This window comes from Podarcis vaucheri, assembly GCF_965113315.1.
Source record: "Podarcis vaucheri genome assembly, chromosome: 4".
Taxonomy (NCBI): domain Eukaryota; kingdom Metazoa; phylum Chordata; class Lepidosauria; order Squamata; family Lacertidae; genus Podarcis; species Podarcis vaucheri.
Window position 1 is genome coordinate 18,552,220 of NC_138762.1, and position 16,594 is coordinate 18,568,813.

At 46.9% G+C, this 16,594-nt stretch overlaps 1 protein-coding gene and 1 long non-coding RNA gene across 3 annotated transcripts in view; both read right to left on the minus strand.

Annotated features, from left to right (window-relative positions):
• The window catches only part of SMCO4 (single-pass membrane protein with coiled-coil domains 4), a 49,997-nt gene that overhangs the window by 13,323 nt on the left and 20,080 nt on the right, over window positions 1-16,594 (minus strand). The gene's annotated exons all lie outside the window — the stretch shown is intronic.
• On the minus strand, window positions 14,948-15,539 carry LOC309530970. The gene is made up of 2 exons (XR_014218995.1): window positions 15,332-15,539; window positions 14,948-15,273 (listed from the first exon to the last, which is right to left on the minus strand). It is a non-coding gene; the product is annotated as an uncharacterized lncRNA (long non-coding RNA).

The window sequence follows — 16,594 nt, forward strand, 5'->3', positions numbered from 1 at the left end:
ATCAAGTCTTGACGCAACCAATGCATGGACCACGAAGATCAGGCAAGCCTGGACAAGGAATGGTTGCAGCTGGCAGGCCAGTGGAAGTTGGGAGAAGGCATTTCTTGACACAGAGGTAATTTGGGCCTCTAGTCACCAAATTGGATCAAGGAGCCCCCACCTCCCCAAGCTGTGAACCAAGAAGAGACTGGTGGATCAGCCCAGTGGCCTATCTGGTCCAGGATCCTGCGCTCATAGTGGCCAGAAAGATGCCACTGGGAAGCCCAAAACCAGGACTTTCATAAAACCATAGAATTGTAAAGGGACTCCAAGGGTCATCCAGCCCAACCCCGTGCAATGAAGGGATCTCAGCTAAAATTTGCAGTTCCAAGCCACTGGCATTCAGATGCATACAGTGGTACCTCGGGTTAAGAACTTACCGTATTTTTCGCTCTATAACACGCACCCGACCATAACACGCACGTAGTTTTTAGAGGAGGAAAATCTGTAGGCATGCCACCCGTAGGCATTCCCTCCATAACACGCACAGACATTTCCCCTTACTTTTTAGGAGGAAAAAAGTGAGTGTTATGGTGCAAAAAATACGGTAATTCGTTCCGGAGGTCCGTTCTTAACCTGAAACTGTTCTTAACATGAAGCACCACTTTAGCTAATGGGGCCTCCCGCTGCTGCTGCCGCACCACCAGAGCACAATTTCTGTTCTCATCCTGAAGCAAAGCTCTTAACCCGAGGTACTATTTCTGGGTTAGCAGGGTCTGTAACCTGAAGCGTCTGTAACCCAAGGTACCACTGTACTGACTTCAACAGCTGAGGGGGAGCATAGCCCTCGTGGCTCATTCTGAATTCCGTGGTGATGCTGCTACGAGATCTGAAACGCTTGTCGGAAAGACGACATTGGCATGGGCTTGGAGACTGCCAGACTAGAATTGGCAAGTAGAACATTAAAAAGACCTTTCAAACTCCTTAAAAGATCTAAGGAGATGGCTAAAATTGAGCTGCACCGTTGAATTTGTGAAATAGATTTACCTTGCGAGCTTGCAGCTCTGTGATACCTTTCAGAGAAAAAAGGAACTCTCCGTTCCAACTGGGAATTTATTTGTGGAGCGTCAAGCTACTTCTGTGAAGCTTTCTTTCACCATCATTCCTTTTCTGCTATGCAATGCAATGCAATCTGCAAATATGTTTTATTTGAAACGCACAGTGTGTGCATTGGTTCAAAGCACTGTTGTCATATTGCAGTTTGTTTTTTTAATTAACCCCCCCAAATCTTAGGGATGCCTTACTGTAATTCAACACGGATATCGTCTCTGTGATACAGCACTTGTGCGAAAGGTTATGACATGGCTTACTCGCAAAATATGCAGGTTCCAACCCCTGGTGTCCCCAGGTATGGTGGGAAAAGACACCTTTGTCTGGAATTTCAGGACTGCTGCTACCAGTCAGTGCAAACAGTATTTAGCTAGATTGACTCCGTATAATGCAGCTTCCTGGTGTTCCTATGCATTCTGATAAACGCACTGAAATAACCTTGCACAAGCCTAAGTGTGTGAAACACATTCACCATCAAATCTTTACCCAAGTCCAATGCAGAAATCGTACAGGACAGGTGCATCATCCAACCTCTGCTTAAAATCCTGCAAGGGAGGGGAGTCTACCACTACTGTTGTTGCCCTACGACGACTTTTAAATTATAAGCTCCTTGGGGCAGGAACCGGCAGACCGATGGACCTATACAGAAAAATAATAACATGCCTTCCCTCTGTTCTGGACCCAGGCTAGGATGCAAGCAATTGCTCGCCGTTCCACCCAAATCCCAGCATACCTGGTGCACGCATAGATCTCTACAGTCACGACCTGCACAGTCCTCGACCCCTGTGGGTTTTGGGGGACCCTTTAATAAATTGGGGGGAGCAATTTTTTCAAAAAGCATCCCCCTATGTGTTCAAAAAAACCCTCTTTGGCCTATCTTTCCCCATCCCAATTCTCCCACTCTGCACATTCACACGCACGACACCTGTTCAAAAATCAGAGCAACGATCCTAAAAGCATGTTACTTCGCAACAAGCCACTCTACTCTTCTAAAGGGGGAATGATGCGTAAGTCATGCGCTAATGATGTGCGCAGTTTCTACACAAATGCCACTTCTATGTAGAAAAACAGGTGCAGAGAAGCCACGAGGGACGTCTAAATGAGAATGGATATTGTTTGTTCCCTTGGAGACTGAGCCACTTCTACTGGAAATTCCTAAATGTGATGCTCGGAAGTCGTTAGAATGCGGAAGCCTGACAATCTATACTTTTTTAGGCTTCGGTGCAATTTTGCGCCAAATTAAAACCGCACGGCTTCATGGACAGCAGGCAGGGGGATGAAGATACCGTTGAGGGCAGGTTTAGCTTGGCTTTTAAACATTTTCCTTTCCTATATACCCCACAAAACCCTATGCATTTAAGGGGGGAGGTGTGCTTTAAAGGGGGGGCTGCAAAGGAAAGGAAAACCATTTGCACTTTGCTATCGACCTGTGATGATTAAGTCTAAATCGCAAGGCGTCACGTTGACACCCACTACACGATGCAAACACAACTCGGGGATCGCGTGTTTGTCCAGTGCTTCCCAGTTTAAAATCTACAACAACTGTGAAGGATTCTTTTGAAAACAGAGCAATTTGTCTCGATGGTGCAGTTATTTGCTCAAATTAACTCAGCGTCTCAAAAGTAAGGGGGACGACGACGATGACCAACCACCAAAATACCACCAAACCACTGCACTTAAACCACTTATGACTGACAGCAAGAAAGGGGTGTGTGTGGAAGAGACACATCATCATTTAAAAGTATTTGTCTACATAAAGTGAGGAGAATAGTGTGACTTGCCAAATAATTACACAATTGTCTGTACTTGACCAATATCTGCTAGGAAGGTCAGAGCTCAGGAATCTTTTGCCCAACATGGGACTCAAACAGACAACCCCGAGATTAAGAGTCCCATGCTCTACCAACTGAGCTAATACTAATAAATAATAATAATAATAATAATAATAATAATAAATTTTATTTATATCCCGCCCTCCCCGGCCAGAGCCGGGCTCAGGGTGGCTAACACCAGTAAAATTACAGTAAAAACATAATGGGGGGGGGGGGGCAATTTAAAATACAGGTTAAAATGCAGCCTCATTTTAAAAGTAGCCCATAGATCAAAACCATAAGGGGAGAGAAACATAAGGGTCAGACTGAGTCCAAACCAAAGGCCAGGCAGAACAGCTCTGTCTTGCAGGCTTTGCGGAAAGATGTCAAGTCCCGCAGGGCCCTAGTCTCTTGTGACAGAGCATTCCACCAAGTCGGGGCCAGTACTGAAAAGGCCCTGGCCCTAGTTGAGACCAACCTAACCACCTTGCAACTTGGGACCTCCAAAATGTTGTCATTTCTGGACCTTAAGGTCCTCCGCGGGTCATACCAGGAGAGGTGGTCCCGAAGATACTACACAATGTACCAGTGGTCAGACTCCTTCCCTATAGGGCAGCTCCCTATGTTCCTGATTCCCTCTGAGGGTTTATAAGCCACTAGGAGGAATCTGAAAGCCTGCAGGCTCTCATCCGCTCCATCCTTGTCCACCTGCAGACCAGCTGGGCTGAGCTGATTATTGGTTGGGCTACTCGTGAGCAAGCTGCTGGCCCAGCAGCTTCCGCCTCACCCAAACAAAGACAACTGTTGTCCCAACAGCATTTATAGAAGCGGGCAAGGCATGCATGCAAACTGTAGCACATAGCTGGAGATCTGGATAACACACTTGATGGAAATGGGCATTGGCGATAAGGGAACAAACAGCCTAGACAAAAATGCCCATCTGGTTCCACATATCTGCAAAAATGCACACACACTCTTTCACAGCTCTACCAGTTCTTTCATCCTATGCAATGCAGCATCTGTGCAAGGAATTTGTTGGCCTCATTTGCCTTCATGGTTTTGCAAAAAAGGGGAAAAGCACAGATAAAGAACCATCGGCGCTTTTGATTCTGATCTCAGTTGGTCATTAAAATCCTGGCACAGCTATTCCCTTTCAGGCTCCGGACTTGGCAGGACCAGGCCCACAGCAGAAACGGGCTGTTAATTCTAAAACCACAAAACCAAAGGGGATTCTGGCATGGAAGAAAAGCAGTACGAAAACAAGCCCCAGGACTTTAGGCCAAGAGAGCCAGCAAAAGAGCTCTTGGGCTGTCCACATTCTCCCCTGCCCTGCCTTTCTCTTCCTGCACACCACCCCAAACTCCCAAAATCCTATTCTACATAAATCCCGGTCAACAGATGCACATTTTAAGAAACTGCCCACTGCCAATTTAATCCAGGTAGCACGAAAAGAGTTGGACTCTAGAGAGCCAACATAGACAGCCATCTATTTTTTGTGGGGTGGGTTGCGTGACTGCCCCAAGCTAATTATTTTATCCAAACCAATTGCACAGGTTGGTGAAACTGCTCCTGGGTTGCACCACTGCCAACTGCAGGGCACAGAGTTTGCAAGCTTGAAGGCTTCCCCATGAAAAATGCACTAGAAAAGCCTTTCCTTACAGCCAAAAGGAACTAACCTGTTGCTCTCTGGATGAAGTTTGAGTCCACCACCCGCCAGGTCATGAATGATGGGGAATTGAGTCATGTATTTATTGCATTATGTGCCGCCCTCCCTCCCAAAGGAGCCCAGGGTAGCAGGCAACAAGTGATAAAACAACTGTAAAAACCTCTTCAAAGCAATTCCAATACAGTTGCGGTCTGGGAAAGAGGTCAACTCATAAAAGCTGGTTGGAAGAGAGAGCTCTGCAGTCAACGGTGAAAACACAACCAAGACTATGTCTGCCTGATCTTCAAGGAGAGGGAATTGCAAAGGGTAGGTGGATACCACAATGCTAGAGGCCCAATTCCGGGTATAAGGGCACCTGTTAAAAAGCAGAGACATCACCTTCCCAACAAAGGTCCGTATAGTTAAAGCTATGGTTTCCCCAGTAGTGATGCATGGAAGTGAGAGCTGGACCATAAAGAAGGCTGATCGCCAAAGAATTGATGCTTTTGAATTCTGGTGCTGGAGGAGACTCTTGAGAGTCCCATGGACTGCAAGAAGATCAAACCATTCCTTCAGAATGAAGGAAATCAGCCCTGAGTGCTCACTGGAAGGACAAATCGTGAAGCTGAGGCTCCAATACTTTGGCCACCTCATGAGAAGAGAAGACTCCCTGGAAAAGACCCTGATGTTGGGAAAGATGGAGGGCACAAGGAGAAGGGGACGACAGAGGACGAGATGGTTGGACAGTGTTCTCGAAGCTACCAGCATGAGTTTGACCAAACTGCGGGAGGCAGTGGAAGACAGGAGTGCCTGGCGTGCTCTGGTCCATGGGGTCACGAAGAGTCAGACACAACTAAACAACTAAACAACAACAACAGCAAGAGCACAATGACCGATTAGGTATAAAAGGGGTGAGAAAACCTTTTAGGTATCCTAGTCCCAAATTGTGTACCAAAACCAGCACCTTGAACTTAGCCTGGTACCTAACTGGCAACTCAAATTGTCCAAAACATCTGGAAGGTCACAGGCTCCCCATCCCTGACTTATGGGGAAGATGTTCCCAACCTCCTTGATGATATTGGTTTCTGAAATCGCTCTCTCTGCTCACATGCCAAGGGAAAAGGGTACACTGCGCAGTGTTAGAAACTCAGATATATAAGTTAGTCACCAAATGGCACCTTAAACCTAGGTTGCGGTCGCCAAAACAGAATGTCTACGCACCTTTTTAAAATAAAAATAAATAAATCAGTGAGGTTTATTAATTCTATTTTTATTATTCATTTCTATGCCTCTTTGTATTTTAAAGAAAAAGTTTCAAGGTGGTCTACAACACATTCAAACATCAAATGAAACGATCCAGAATAAAACCAATTCCAAGCTTCAAGGAAAATATTTCGGCTCCTTCTCTATGACATTTTGCTTTCCCTGTATTTATTTATTTACCTACTTAATTTATAGTAGAGACCTGGGAGATCAGGGTTCGAATCCCCACTCAGTCAGGAAGCTCCCTGGCTGACCTTGGAGCCAGTTGCAGCCTCCTAACCAGGCATAGGCAACCTCAGCCCTCCAGATGTTTTGAGACTACAATTCCCATCATCCCTGACCACTGGTCCTGTTAGCTAGGGATCATGGGAGTTGTAGTCCCAAAACATCTGGAGGGCCGAGGTTGCTCTTAACCTACCTCACAGGACTGTTGTAAGGATTAACCGGGGGGGGGGTGAACCATGGATTCCCTGGAGAAAAAGGTGGGAGATGCCGTATTTTTTGCTCTATAAGACGCACCAGACCACAAGACGCACCTAGTTTTTGGAGGAGGAAAACAAGAAGAAAAAATATTCTGAAGCCAGAACAACAAGAGCAGCGAAAGCAGGGATCCCTCTTGCTGTTCTGGCTTCTGCGAAAGCTGTGCAGCCTGCATTCGCTCCATAAGACGCCCACACATTTCCCCTTACTTTTTAGGAGGGGAAAAGTGAGTCATAGAGCAAAAAATATGGTAAATGCAATGAATAAGCTCTTCTGCTTACCTGTTTAAGAAAGCTGGGGGCACCAGCCAGGTGGAAATACATAACATCCAGAGATCTCCATAGTCGCAACTGGTCCTGCGCCGGTTGCAAAACACGCCTGTCTAATTTCGAACACTGTACATGATGGAGGAGAATCTCATCCTTATTAATTCAAGTTTTATTTACCATGCACTCACGCCAAGGACAGCTCAGCACCATCTATGGATAAGGACTTTTGGAGACTGGCGCAGAAATGCAGGTCACCTGATTCCTGCTCCACACGTAACAGGCCGGCGAGAGCAGAACAGAACAAGAAGAACGGTTAGATTCACCTGGATGGGAGTTTCCTCTGTGAGCAGACGGAGGAATTCAGCCCTAATTACCAAGCGATGCCTAGGCAGTTGCCTGCAGGGAGCTTCCCGACTGGAAGGAAAGCTTGTTTGATTAGTCTCTTTCAGCTTGTCAGATTGGCAGGGGAGATGTTGGGGTTTAGCTTTATTAAGGAGGAAGAGGTGAAGCTCATCTTTCTCCCCTGCCCTGAGCCTGTGTGGAAATGACCTAATAAAAGTGTTTCTTTGGTTTAAGGCAAATTAAGCAGCCAATTTATCAGCAGGAAAGTAATGCAACTTCAAAGGCTGCAAATAGGTGTTTTTTGTTTCGTTTTTATAAATGCCTATTATTGTATCGGCTGGTAAGGATGCTGATAATAAATGGGATCAGAGCAGGTGTGGAGGCCAGGGGCTTAAATTTCCCCTTCCACACCTGTTGGATTCTGTTAATTACCAGTTCCACACATTATTACACAGACAGACAGACAGACAGAGCAGGTTGCATATATATATCACACCTTAGGCTGCATATATATCACACGGCCTAGGACCCTCGTACCTACAGGACCACCTCTCCCGGTATGCCCCACGGAGAGCCTCAAGGTCCATAAATAGCAACACCCTAGTGGTCCCAGGCCCTAAGGATGTTAGATTAGCTTCAACCAGAGCCAGGGCCTTTTCAACACTGGCTCCGGCCTGGTGGAACGCTCTGCCTCATGAGACCAGGGCCCTGCAGGATCTGATTTCTTTCCGCAGGGCATGTAAGACAGAGTTGTTCTGCCTGGCCTTTGGCTTGGAGCCAATTTGATTCCCTCCCCCTCTTTCTTTTTTTCTTTCTCCTCCTGTGATGAGGCTGCATTTTAATATTTTAATGTTTCAATATTTTAATGTTGTATTTTAATCTTGTTTTTAAGTTGTATTCATTCAATTTGTTTTTATTATTGCTTGTTAGCTGCCCTGAGCCCAGCCTTGGCTGGGGAGGGCGGGGTAATAATAATAATAATAATAATAATAATAATAATTACCTTAGATCAGGATTTCCCAAACTTGGGTCTCCAGCTGTTTTTGGACTACAAGTCCCATCATCCCTGGCCTTGCTAGCTAGGGATGATAGGAGTTGTAGTCCAAAAGCAGCTGGAGAAAAAAGTTTGGGAAGCCCAGCTTTAGATGAGGCATTGGCAAACCCCGGCCCTCCAGATGTTTGGGACCACAATTCCCATCATCCCTGACCACTGGTCCTGATAGCTAGGGATGATGGGAATTGTAGTCCCAAACATCTGGAGGGCTGGAGTTTGCCTATGCCTGCTTCAGATACATCATGTGTAGCTTGGCTCTAAGCATCACTGACCCGGGAAAGAGAGCTGGGTCTCTGGGTTTGACATTTTATTATACGGGCTCGAAGCCGCCCAGAGTGGCTGGGGAAACCCAGCCAGATGGGTGGGGTACAAATACTACTGTTATTGTTATTGTCACTATTATTATATGAGCGAGGGACGTGGGTGGCGCTGTGGGTTAAACCACAGAGCCTAGGGCTTGCCGATCAGAAGGTCGGCGGTTCGAATCCCCACAACGGGGTGAGCTCCCATTGCTCTGTCCCAGCTCCTGCCAACCTAGCAGTTCAAAAGCACGTCAAAGTGCAAGTAGATAAATAGGTACCGCTCCAGCGGGAAGGTAAACGGCATTTCTGTGCACTGCTCTGGTTCGCCAGAAGTGGCTTAGTCATGCTGGGGACCCTGCAAAGTAGATTTTGGGGGCCTGCAGGGAGAGGAGAGGGAGCCCCACCATGAAAATGAAACTCCACACATACAGCACTGGAGACATGCCAATGCTTTAAAACTGGCTGGAGTGTTTCCAACCATGTCAATAGGTATACAGACCTCCACCTGTGCAACAAGATTTTCTTTCTTACTCTCTTCTTCCCTTGCCCCCTGCCCCACAAATCTGCTCCAGAGGTTTGGGGGATCCTCCCGCCCAGAACAGGAAGGGGGGGCACTGGGAGAAAAAAAAAGGGGAGGTGGCCAATCAAATCCCTGCCAGTCTCTCTTAATCCTACACACAAAGACAGCATAGAACAAAAAAAAACAAACCCAAAACTGAAACCGAATCCCCTTTGCTGAAATTCATTCCTTTTTCTCAGAAGAAGAAAAAATAAGCAAGCAGCAGGACTCTGCCTGGTATAGACAGGTAAGGCAGAGACATAATTGCCCTTTAATAAGAACAACAGGAGGCTTGGAACAAAATCCCGCAGCTCATTCTTCCATCCGCCCTGTCGCTGTACCAATGAAAGAAAATTACCTCCCACTGGCTGTGCAGCAACGGCTCCTCGGTTCACAGATATTGAGCCAGCTTTTGCCAACCTGGTTGTCCGCCAGGTGTTTCGGACTACAACTCCCACTGGTGGAGGGTGGTGGGAGTTCTAGCTCGGAGCCTCTGGAAGGAACCCTGTCGGCTACTCCAAACCTAAGGCACATCTTGCATGTGTAGGTTAAGGCCATTAAAAGTGTTTTTGGACTACAATTCCCATCATCCCTGGTCCTGCTAGCTAGGGATGATGGGACTTGTAGTCCAAAAGCAGCTGGAGACACAAGTTTGGCAAACCCTGCACTAATGCAACTTCAGAGGAGCACATCGTTGGTTCCACGTCATTCCTGGAATGCAACAATACATTTTCCAGGCCTCTTAACCTTTAAGGAAGGCACGGGGGGACCTTTGTTGCTGAACTACAATTCCCATCATCCCTGGCCATTGGCTATGCTTGCCAGGCATGATGGGAGTTGTAGTTCAGCAATATCCAGAGGGACAAAGTTTCCCACAGTTGACCTAAGGATTTCTGTTCTGCTTTCTCACAACGTCACACTTGAATCACTTCACGGCCTGCGGCGATTTTTCTTGTTTCTATTCCGGCACAATCCTCGTTATAAGGAAAAACAAGGGCGCATTTATTAAGAGCTATAAATCCCCAGCGCTTCAAAGGCTAAGCCAAGGCTGACAGGAAACATCTTCCTTGGGATAGTGTGTCTTCCAAAAGCTTTGCGGCTTCAACCGCTGCGCCAGATATAGAACTCTCCCTCAACCTTGCCTTGCAAACTGGTTATATATCGAGGTGAAGGGAAATAAAATTTTTAGTTCCTCGGGTGCTTGTGTCAAGGGCTCGAGCTACCTGGCACAGGGAACACCTCAAACCTTGCCAAATGCAATGATATATTTAAGGGCAGATATAGACTGACCTACAGCGAACATGAGGCCTGCGCGACTGATTTATCCTGAATTTGAATGAAGAGACTCTTAACGGATGCGGTTCTCTGGTGCAAAAAAGACTGAGCTACGAATAGTTGGTTGCTGAGGGAATCTGTTGCCAGGATTGGAATTTCCAGGTGGAATCCTGTGCTTGATAGGGAAGAGGCATCAGAACAGCTCCATCCAATTGGCTTCATGTATGGAAATGAGGCTGCCTTTCTCCTCCTTTTTTAAAATGCAATAGATCTTCCGCATCACACACGGACGTTTCTGATCTGGCTCTCTGTGGCAACGTGTTAAAAAGTAAGCTGCTTTTAGATAGTGCAGTTATCTGAAACGGCTGCAATCGTCACCCAGGTGGGAGTACCAATATGCCTTCTAAAAAAATAAAATTAAAAAATCCAAATCAATAGGTTCTTGCACAGCAAATGTATTTGGAAAGGGTGGGGAGTATAGCAACAACAACATTCCACCCATCATTTGTGATCTCTCTCCAACAACACGCCGGACACGGCCTCGGTACAGTATATCTGAAGGAGCGTCTCCACCCCCTTCGTTCTGCCCGGACATTGAGATCCAGCTCTGAGGGCCTTCTGGCTGTTCCCTCACTGCAAGAAGCAAAGTTACAGGGAACCAGGCAGAGGGCCTTCTCGGTAGTGGCCCCCCTCCCTGTGGAACACCCTCCCACCAGATGTCAAAAAGAAGAACAACTACCAGACTTTTAGAAGACATCTGAAGGCAACCCTGTTTAGGGAAGCTATTAATGTTTGATGCATTACTGTATTTTAATATTTTGTTGGAAGCCGCCCAGAGTGGCCGGGGAAGCCCAGCCAGATGGGCAGGGTATAAATTATTATTGTTGTTGTTATTTAGTTGGCTACAGCTGGTTCCTCTACTGAAGTGGAAAAGCAAGCAAAAGTCAGTGTGCCAATATTTCACCTGATCAAAATTATCCCGCAGCTAACACTTAAGACTTTCATCATTTCCAGGTCACACCCAGATTAGATTACTATAGCATGCACTCAGTCACAGGGCTATGTTCAGGCGCTGCAGCCAGTGTGTTTTTTCAGCCAGAGCGCACCAGAACGCAGTCGCGGCACCTCACTGGTGGGTGCCATTGCAAGCAGGTGCTTCCCCCGTCCGCTTCTTGCCTTTACGTACTTCTGAGAAGCCCAAAACGAACACTCCAGTCAAAACGGGCAGCGTGTGTGAGTCTACACTTTTTCAAGATCAAGGACTCCACTTCGCTCCACTTCACTCCTTTCCAAGCTACAAGACGGGGCCAATTCATATTTCCTTTTCTTCCACCCGTCTCCTGTGTAGCGGCGGTGGGCCTGAAGCATTCTAGCCAAGCCTCTGCTGTTGCATGTGTGCGCACTGGCGCAATGGCCATTCCAAGCTGCCCATGCCATCCAACCAATCTAAGAGAATGAGAGAGTCAGGGATGCATTGATTTGGCCTTCACAAGAACCAGGGGCGACTTCCAAACCTGCTAGGCGGTGAACATGGCTGTTGTCAAACCGGCATCTGTTCAAGGTCTGCCCCAAATCGCCCACCGGCTTACTTCACAGTGGGTTCCTGCACCTGTTTTTTCTTGAAAAACAGCACTGGCTGAAGTGTATTGATCCAGTTTTGTTCAACACACCACTGGCTTTCAGTTCATTTCCAATAACTGGTTACTATCCACAAATCCCTAAACGGCTTGGCACCAGGATATCTAAACGACCACTTCTCCTTCATATGAGCTTTCCTACCCACTGCAGTTTTCCCAGTAGGGATGTATGGAAGTGAGAGCTGGACCATAAAGAAGGCTGATCGCCAAAGAATGGATGTTTTTGAATTATGGTGCTGGAGGAGACTCTTGAGAGTCCCATGGACTGCAAGAAGATCAAACCTCTCCATTCTGAAGGAAATCAGCCCTGAGTGCTCACTGGAAGGACAGATCCTGAAGCTGAGGCTCCAATACTTTGGCTACCTCATGAGAAGAGAAGACTCCCTGGAAAAGACCCTGATGTTGGGAAAGATGGAGGGCACAAGGAGAAGGGGACGACAGGGGACGAGATGGTTGGACAGTGTTCTCGAAGCGACCAGCATGAGATTGACCAAACTGGAAGTGGCAGTGGAAGACAGGAGTGCCTGGCGTGCTCTGGTCCATAGGGTCACAAAGAGTTAGACACGACTAAACAACTAAACAACAACAACAACAACCCACTGCATTCTGCATTTGAGACTTTTATTGTTGCCTTCAGAGGCACAGTGGGCTGGGACTCAGAACAGGGCCTGTTCTGTTGTGAGACCCAAGATGGTTCAACTCCCTTCCTCGCAAGATCCAGCTAGCTTCAGCCTTGATGGTTTTTGGGCAGGTTTACTATTCTGCCGGGACACGAGTGGCGCTGTGGGTTAAACCACAGAGCCTAGGGCTTGCCGATCAGAAGGTAGGCGGTTCGAATCCCCATGATGGGGTGAGCTCCTGTTGCTCGGTCCCTGCTCCTGCCAACCTAGCAGTTCGAAAGCACGTCAAAGTGCAAGTAAATAAATAGGTACCGCTCCGGCGGGAAGGTAAACGGCGTTTCTGTGCGCTGCTCTGGTTCGCCAGAAGCGGCTTAGTCATGCTGGCCACATGACCAGCTGTACGCCGGCTCCCTCGGCCAATAAAGCGAGATGAGCGCCGCAACCCCAGAGTCGGCCACGACTGGACCTAATGGTTGGGGTCCCTTTACCTTTTACTATTCTGCCAGGCATTTGATCTGAATCAAATTTCTGTTCTCCTTCTGAGTGTGTATTAAATGGCTCTATCATAATGCCGTGTGTGTGTGTGTGTGTGTGTGTGTGTGTGTGTGTGTTTATCTATGTTTATAATTGAAAGACAACAAAGGGACTTTTGGGGGCTGAACAAAAAAAAAAGGAGATATTATAAACAAAGGAAACAATTAAAATTCCAACAGAACTTATTTCTAAGGGCGAGTCATGACACCTGTCAGCTTATTACTCAATAAATATCCACAAGTGATATCCCAAATGTGTGAAAATAGCTACTACAGGCAGATTTTGAATATCATGACTATCACAGGCTATGACTCACGGCTTTCAGAACACATTTTAAAACAGAAGGTAGGTTAGGAACTCTGGGCGATTTGAAATAGGCTGGCAAGGACCTGATTCCAAACTGCTTCGCAACGAGAACAATAGCACTTCCTCCAATTATTCAGCCGAGATGGAGAAAGCTCTGGCGAGGAAGTTTTTGTGTAGAAAGGATTGCGAGTTCAGTTCTGGTCCTCAAAAGAAATTCCTGGGCTCCGGGTTCTTTGATGCTGAGTGCATGTCTTTTCCACAGCTGGCTCAGGTAAGATCCCGCGAGCCTGACGGCTGCCGCTCTCCCCTGCTCAAAAAAAATCCATATCCACAAAGCACGCGAAATAACACAAATAAAAGGCGCAAGGCTGTTCCAAACAAGAGGCAATTTGCATGCACAGCTACACCTTGTTGCGTTACATGCACATGTGAAATCAGTTCCCCGTAACTACCTCTTGGCTCCACAGAAGCATATCCGGGTCTTTTCCAGTTCGTACTTTTGAAAGCCAGCACTGCAGAGACGACGCGCCGAGCGCGGGACGACTTGAGACGGCAAACACTTGCTCTCGCCTAGCCCTCCATAAATCAGGACTGACAACAGTAGATTATTACTCATTCAGCGTAGAGCATTCTTGGGGCCCGGGGAGTGCTGGCATCCTTCCAAGAGCTGGTGAACATTGGTTCATATACATGTAAATGCTTTATTTTTCTCCGCATAGGCAATTTCACAAAATGAAACACCAAATTAGAGAAAAGCCTGGTATGTGTGTGTTTTCCCCCTCCCTGGCTTGATGTCTGTCTCAGATACAGAAAACATATATATATATATGTTTCTACGCATATATATATATATATATATATATATATATATATATACGGATCTCATCCCTTCTCCACCCCCCTGTTCCCCCCCCAAACACCCCCCCCCCAGATTCAACAGGGAAAAGTCACCACTTCCTTTGATAGAAAGACAATTTTGCTGTGGAAACATGAAAGCATTCCGTATAAATATTAATCATGGGCACTGTTCTGGAGTTAAAGGAGGACAGGCTTATCCCAGGCTCCTGTGGCGATTTCAGTTGCCCAGTGTATACTGATGAGGTTTTCCGACGCAGGGAGCCAGCGTTCTAAATTAAGGTGCTTTTCAGCAAAAAAAAAAAAAAACAGCCACCAGCATCAGGGGGTGGGTTAAGGTCCATAAATCCCACTTGCAAAACAAAACGCCATGGCGCCCTCCGGTTCTGTCTGCCCCGCTCATTTTTCTACAACTGCATTTTTTATTTTTTGGGAAGGTTGCCTGTTTTAAGGGATGCTGCTTGCTTTTGGGGTCTGTTTCATCTGTTTTCAAGTGTGGTACAGTGGTGCCTCGCAAGACGAAAAGAATCCGTTCTGTGATTCTCTTCGTCTAGCGGTTTTTTGCGTCTTGCGAAGCAAGCCCATTGACAGATTAGCGGATTAGCGCTATTAGCGGCTTATCTGCTGATCGGATCAGCTGATAAGCGGCTTAGTGGCTTAGAAAAAGGGGGGAGGGGAAAAAACCCACAGGAACTCGCAAGGCATTTTCGTCTTGCGAAGCAAGCCCATAGGAGATTCGTTTTGCGAAGCACCTCCAAAACGGAAAACTCTTTCGTCTAGCGAGTTTTCCGTCTTGCGAGGCATTCATCTTGCGGGGCACCACTGTGTAGTAGATGTGTTGCCTGTTTGGAGGCAAGGGTTCTGAGCACCGCCCACTTTACCTTCTGCGGAATGGGTATTTGGGGGGGGCGTGCCCACAACTCATTCCACATGCAAACCGTGTGCTTTGCCCCACAGAGCTACGATCCCTTCCCAAAAGGGCAGTTCCAGCTAAACAGAACAGGGCTGGTCCAAGGCATTTTAATACCTGAGGCGAAAGATACCAACGCCCAACTATCTGGAGCAAACTGGACGGACAGCTGGACCTTACTTCAACACTGGCGGCAAGACAACATCCTCTGCTTGTGAGGCATGGGGCAAGCTATGTGACACATACACACCAACCCCTCACCTGTGCTTCTCCCCCTCCTGCATTCGCCACCTGTGGCGACTCGTTCGACCCACTGTTAGGACTGGCCTTGCCAGAACGAAGGAAATGCAGTCTTCTAGCTGTTGCTCCAGATTAGCAACCCACAGGCGCATGTGCACCCTTGCAATTAAAGTGTTTAGCTTTCCTGCAAAGAATCCTGGGAACTGCAGTTTGTAAAGGGTGCTGGGAACTGTAGCTCCGTGAGGGGGAAACTACAGTTCCCATGATTCTTTGGAGGGGGGGAATCCTCTTGCACGAGTGTTAGTACTCGCCCTACTAATGCAATAATTTAGTTGAATACTGCCCTTAGTTGTTTGCCCAATTTTTCACTTTAACATTTCCCAAAGAGGGCCAGATTTGATGAAGTGAACACACGTGAGGGCTGAGCTTTTTTAGAATTGAACTTCTTGAGCTTTTTTGGGGATTTAACCCCAATAAATAAACTGCCACAGGGGCTGGATAAAACCGGCCAGAGGGCCGAATTAGGCCCTCATAGCGGACTTTGGGCTTGCCTGCTTTAAGGGTTTTAATTTGCTTTTGTCTTCTTGCACTTTGTTAAAAGTTATTTGCTGGTTTTAAATTACATTAATATGCTGTGGAGGGGGGCGGGATTACTTTTTATTCGTGCTTTCGTACCCCCCCCCACATTATTTCAATAAGAAGCAGTTAATGAACACTCTATATAAATGTTTGATCAAGACGCAAATCCTCTTCACAAATCTTATTTAAAAAGGAGCCCTCGTTCAAGTGTTTCTTATTTTGTCTACGATACGAATTCTACCTCTTTATTTCATTTTACTAGGCAATTGGTATTTCAAGGCTCATTGCAGCTGAAGAAACAATGTTCTCTCGGTAGCAAGCGCTGGTCAAACTTTGAGAGTTTCATCATCTAGCGATTCACCCAGCTGTGTCATCGTAATACAACAGACAACACCATCTCCCCTCCTTTATTTCTGCACTAAACTCAGGAGTTTTGGCTGAATGGAAGGTCGATAACAGCTGAACGGAGTCTCCAAATGATCTGAAACCCATTGCACAAGTTATCACTTGACCGCTCAAGCTTGTGCCCGGCAGGACCAAAGGCCACTTTTTCTCCCAGAGAAAGTGTTTCTCTCACTCTAGTGTTCTTACAAGAGGAGCCACAGGTCATTCAACGCAACTGGTCTCTGTGTGAAGCTGCCCTTGTTGATTTGGTTTGGGAACGGCAACCAGGGCAGAATGCCACAGCTGGGCTACTTACTGCAGAATAGCTCAGTTGGCAGAGCACAAGGCTCTTAATCTTAGGGTCATGGGTTCCAACCCCACGCTGGGCAAAAAGATTGCCGGGGGTTGGACTAGATGACCCTCCAGTCCCCTTCCAATTC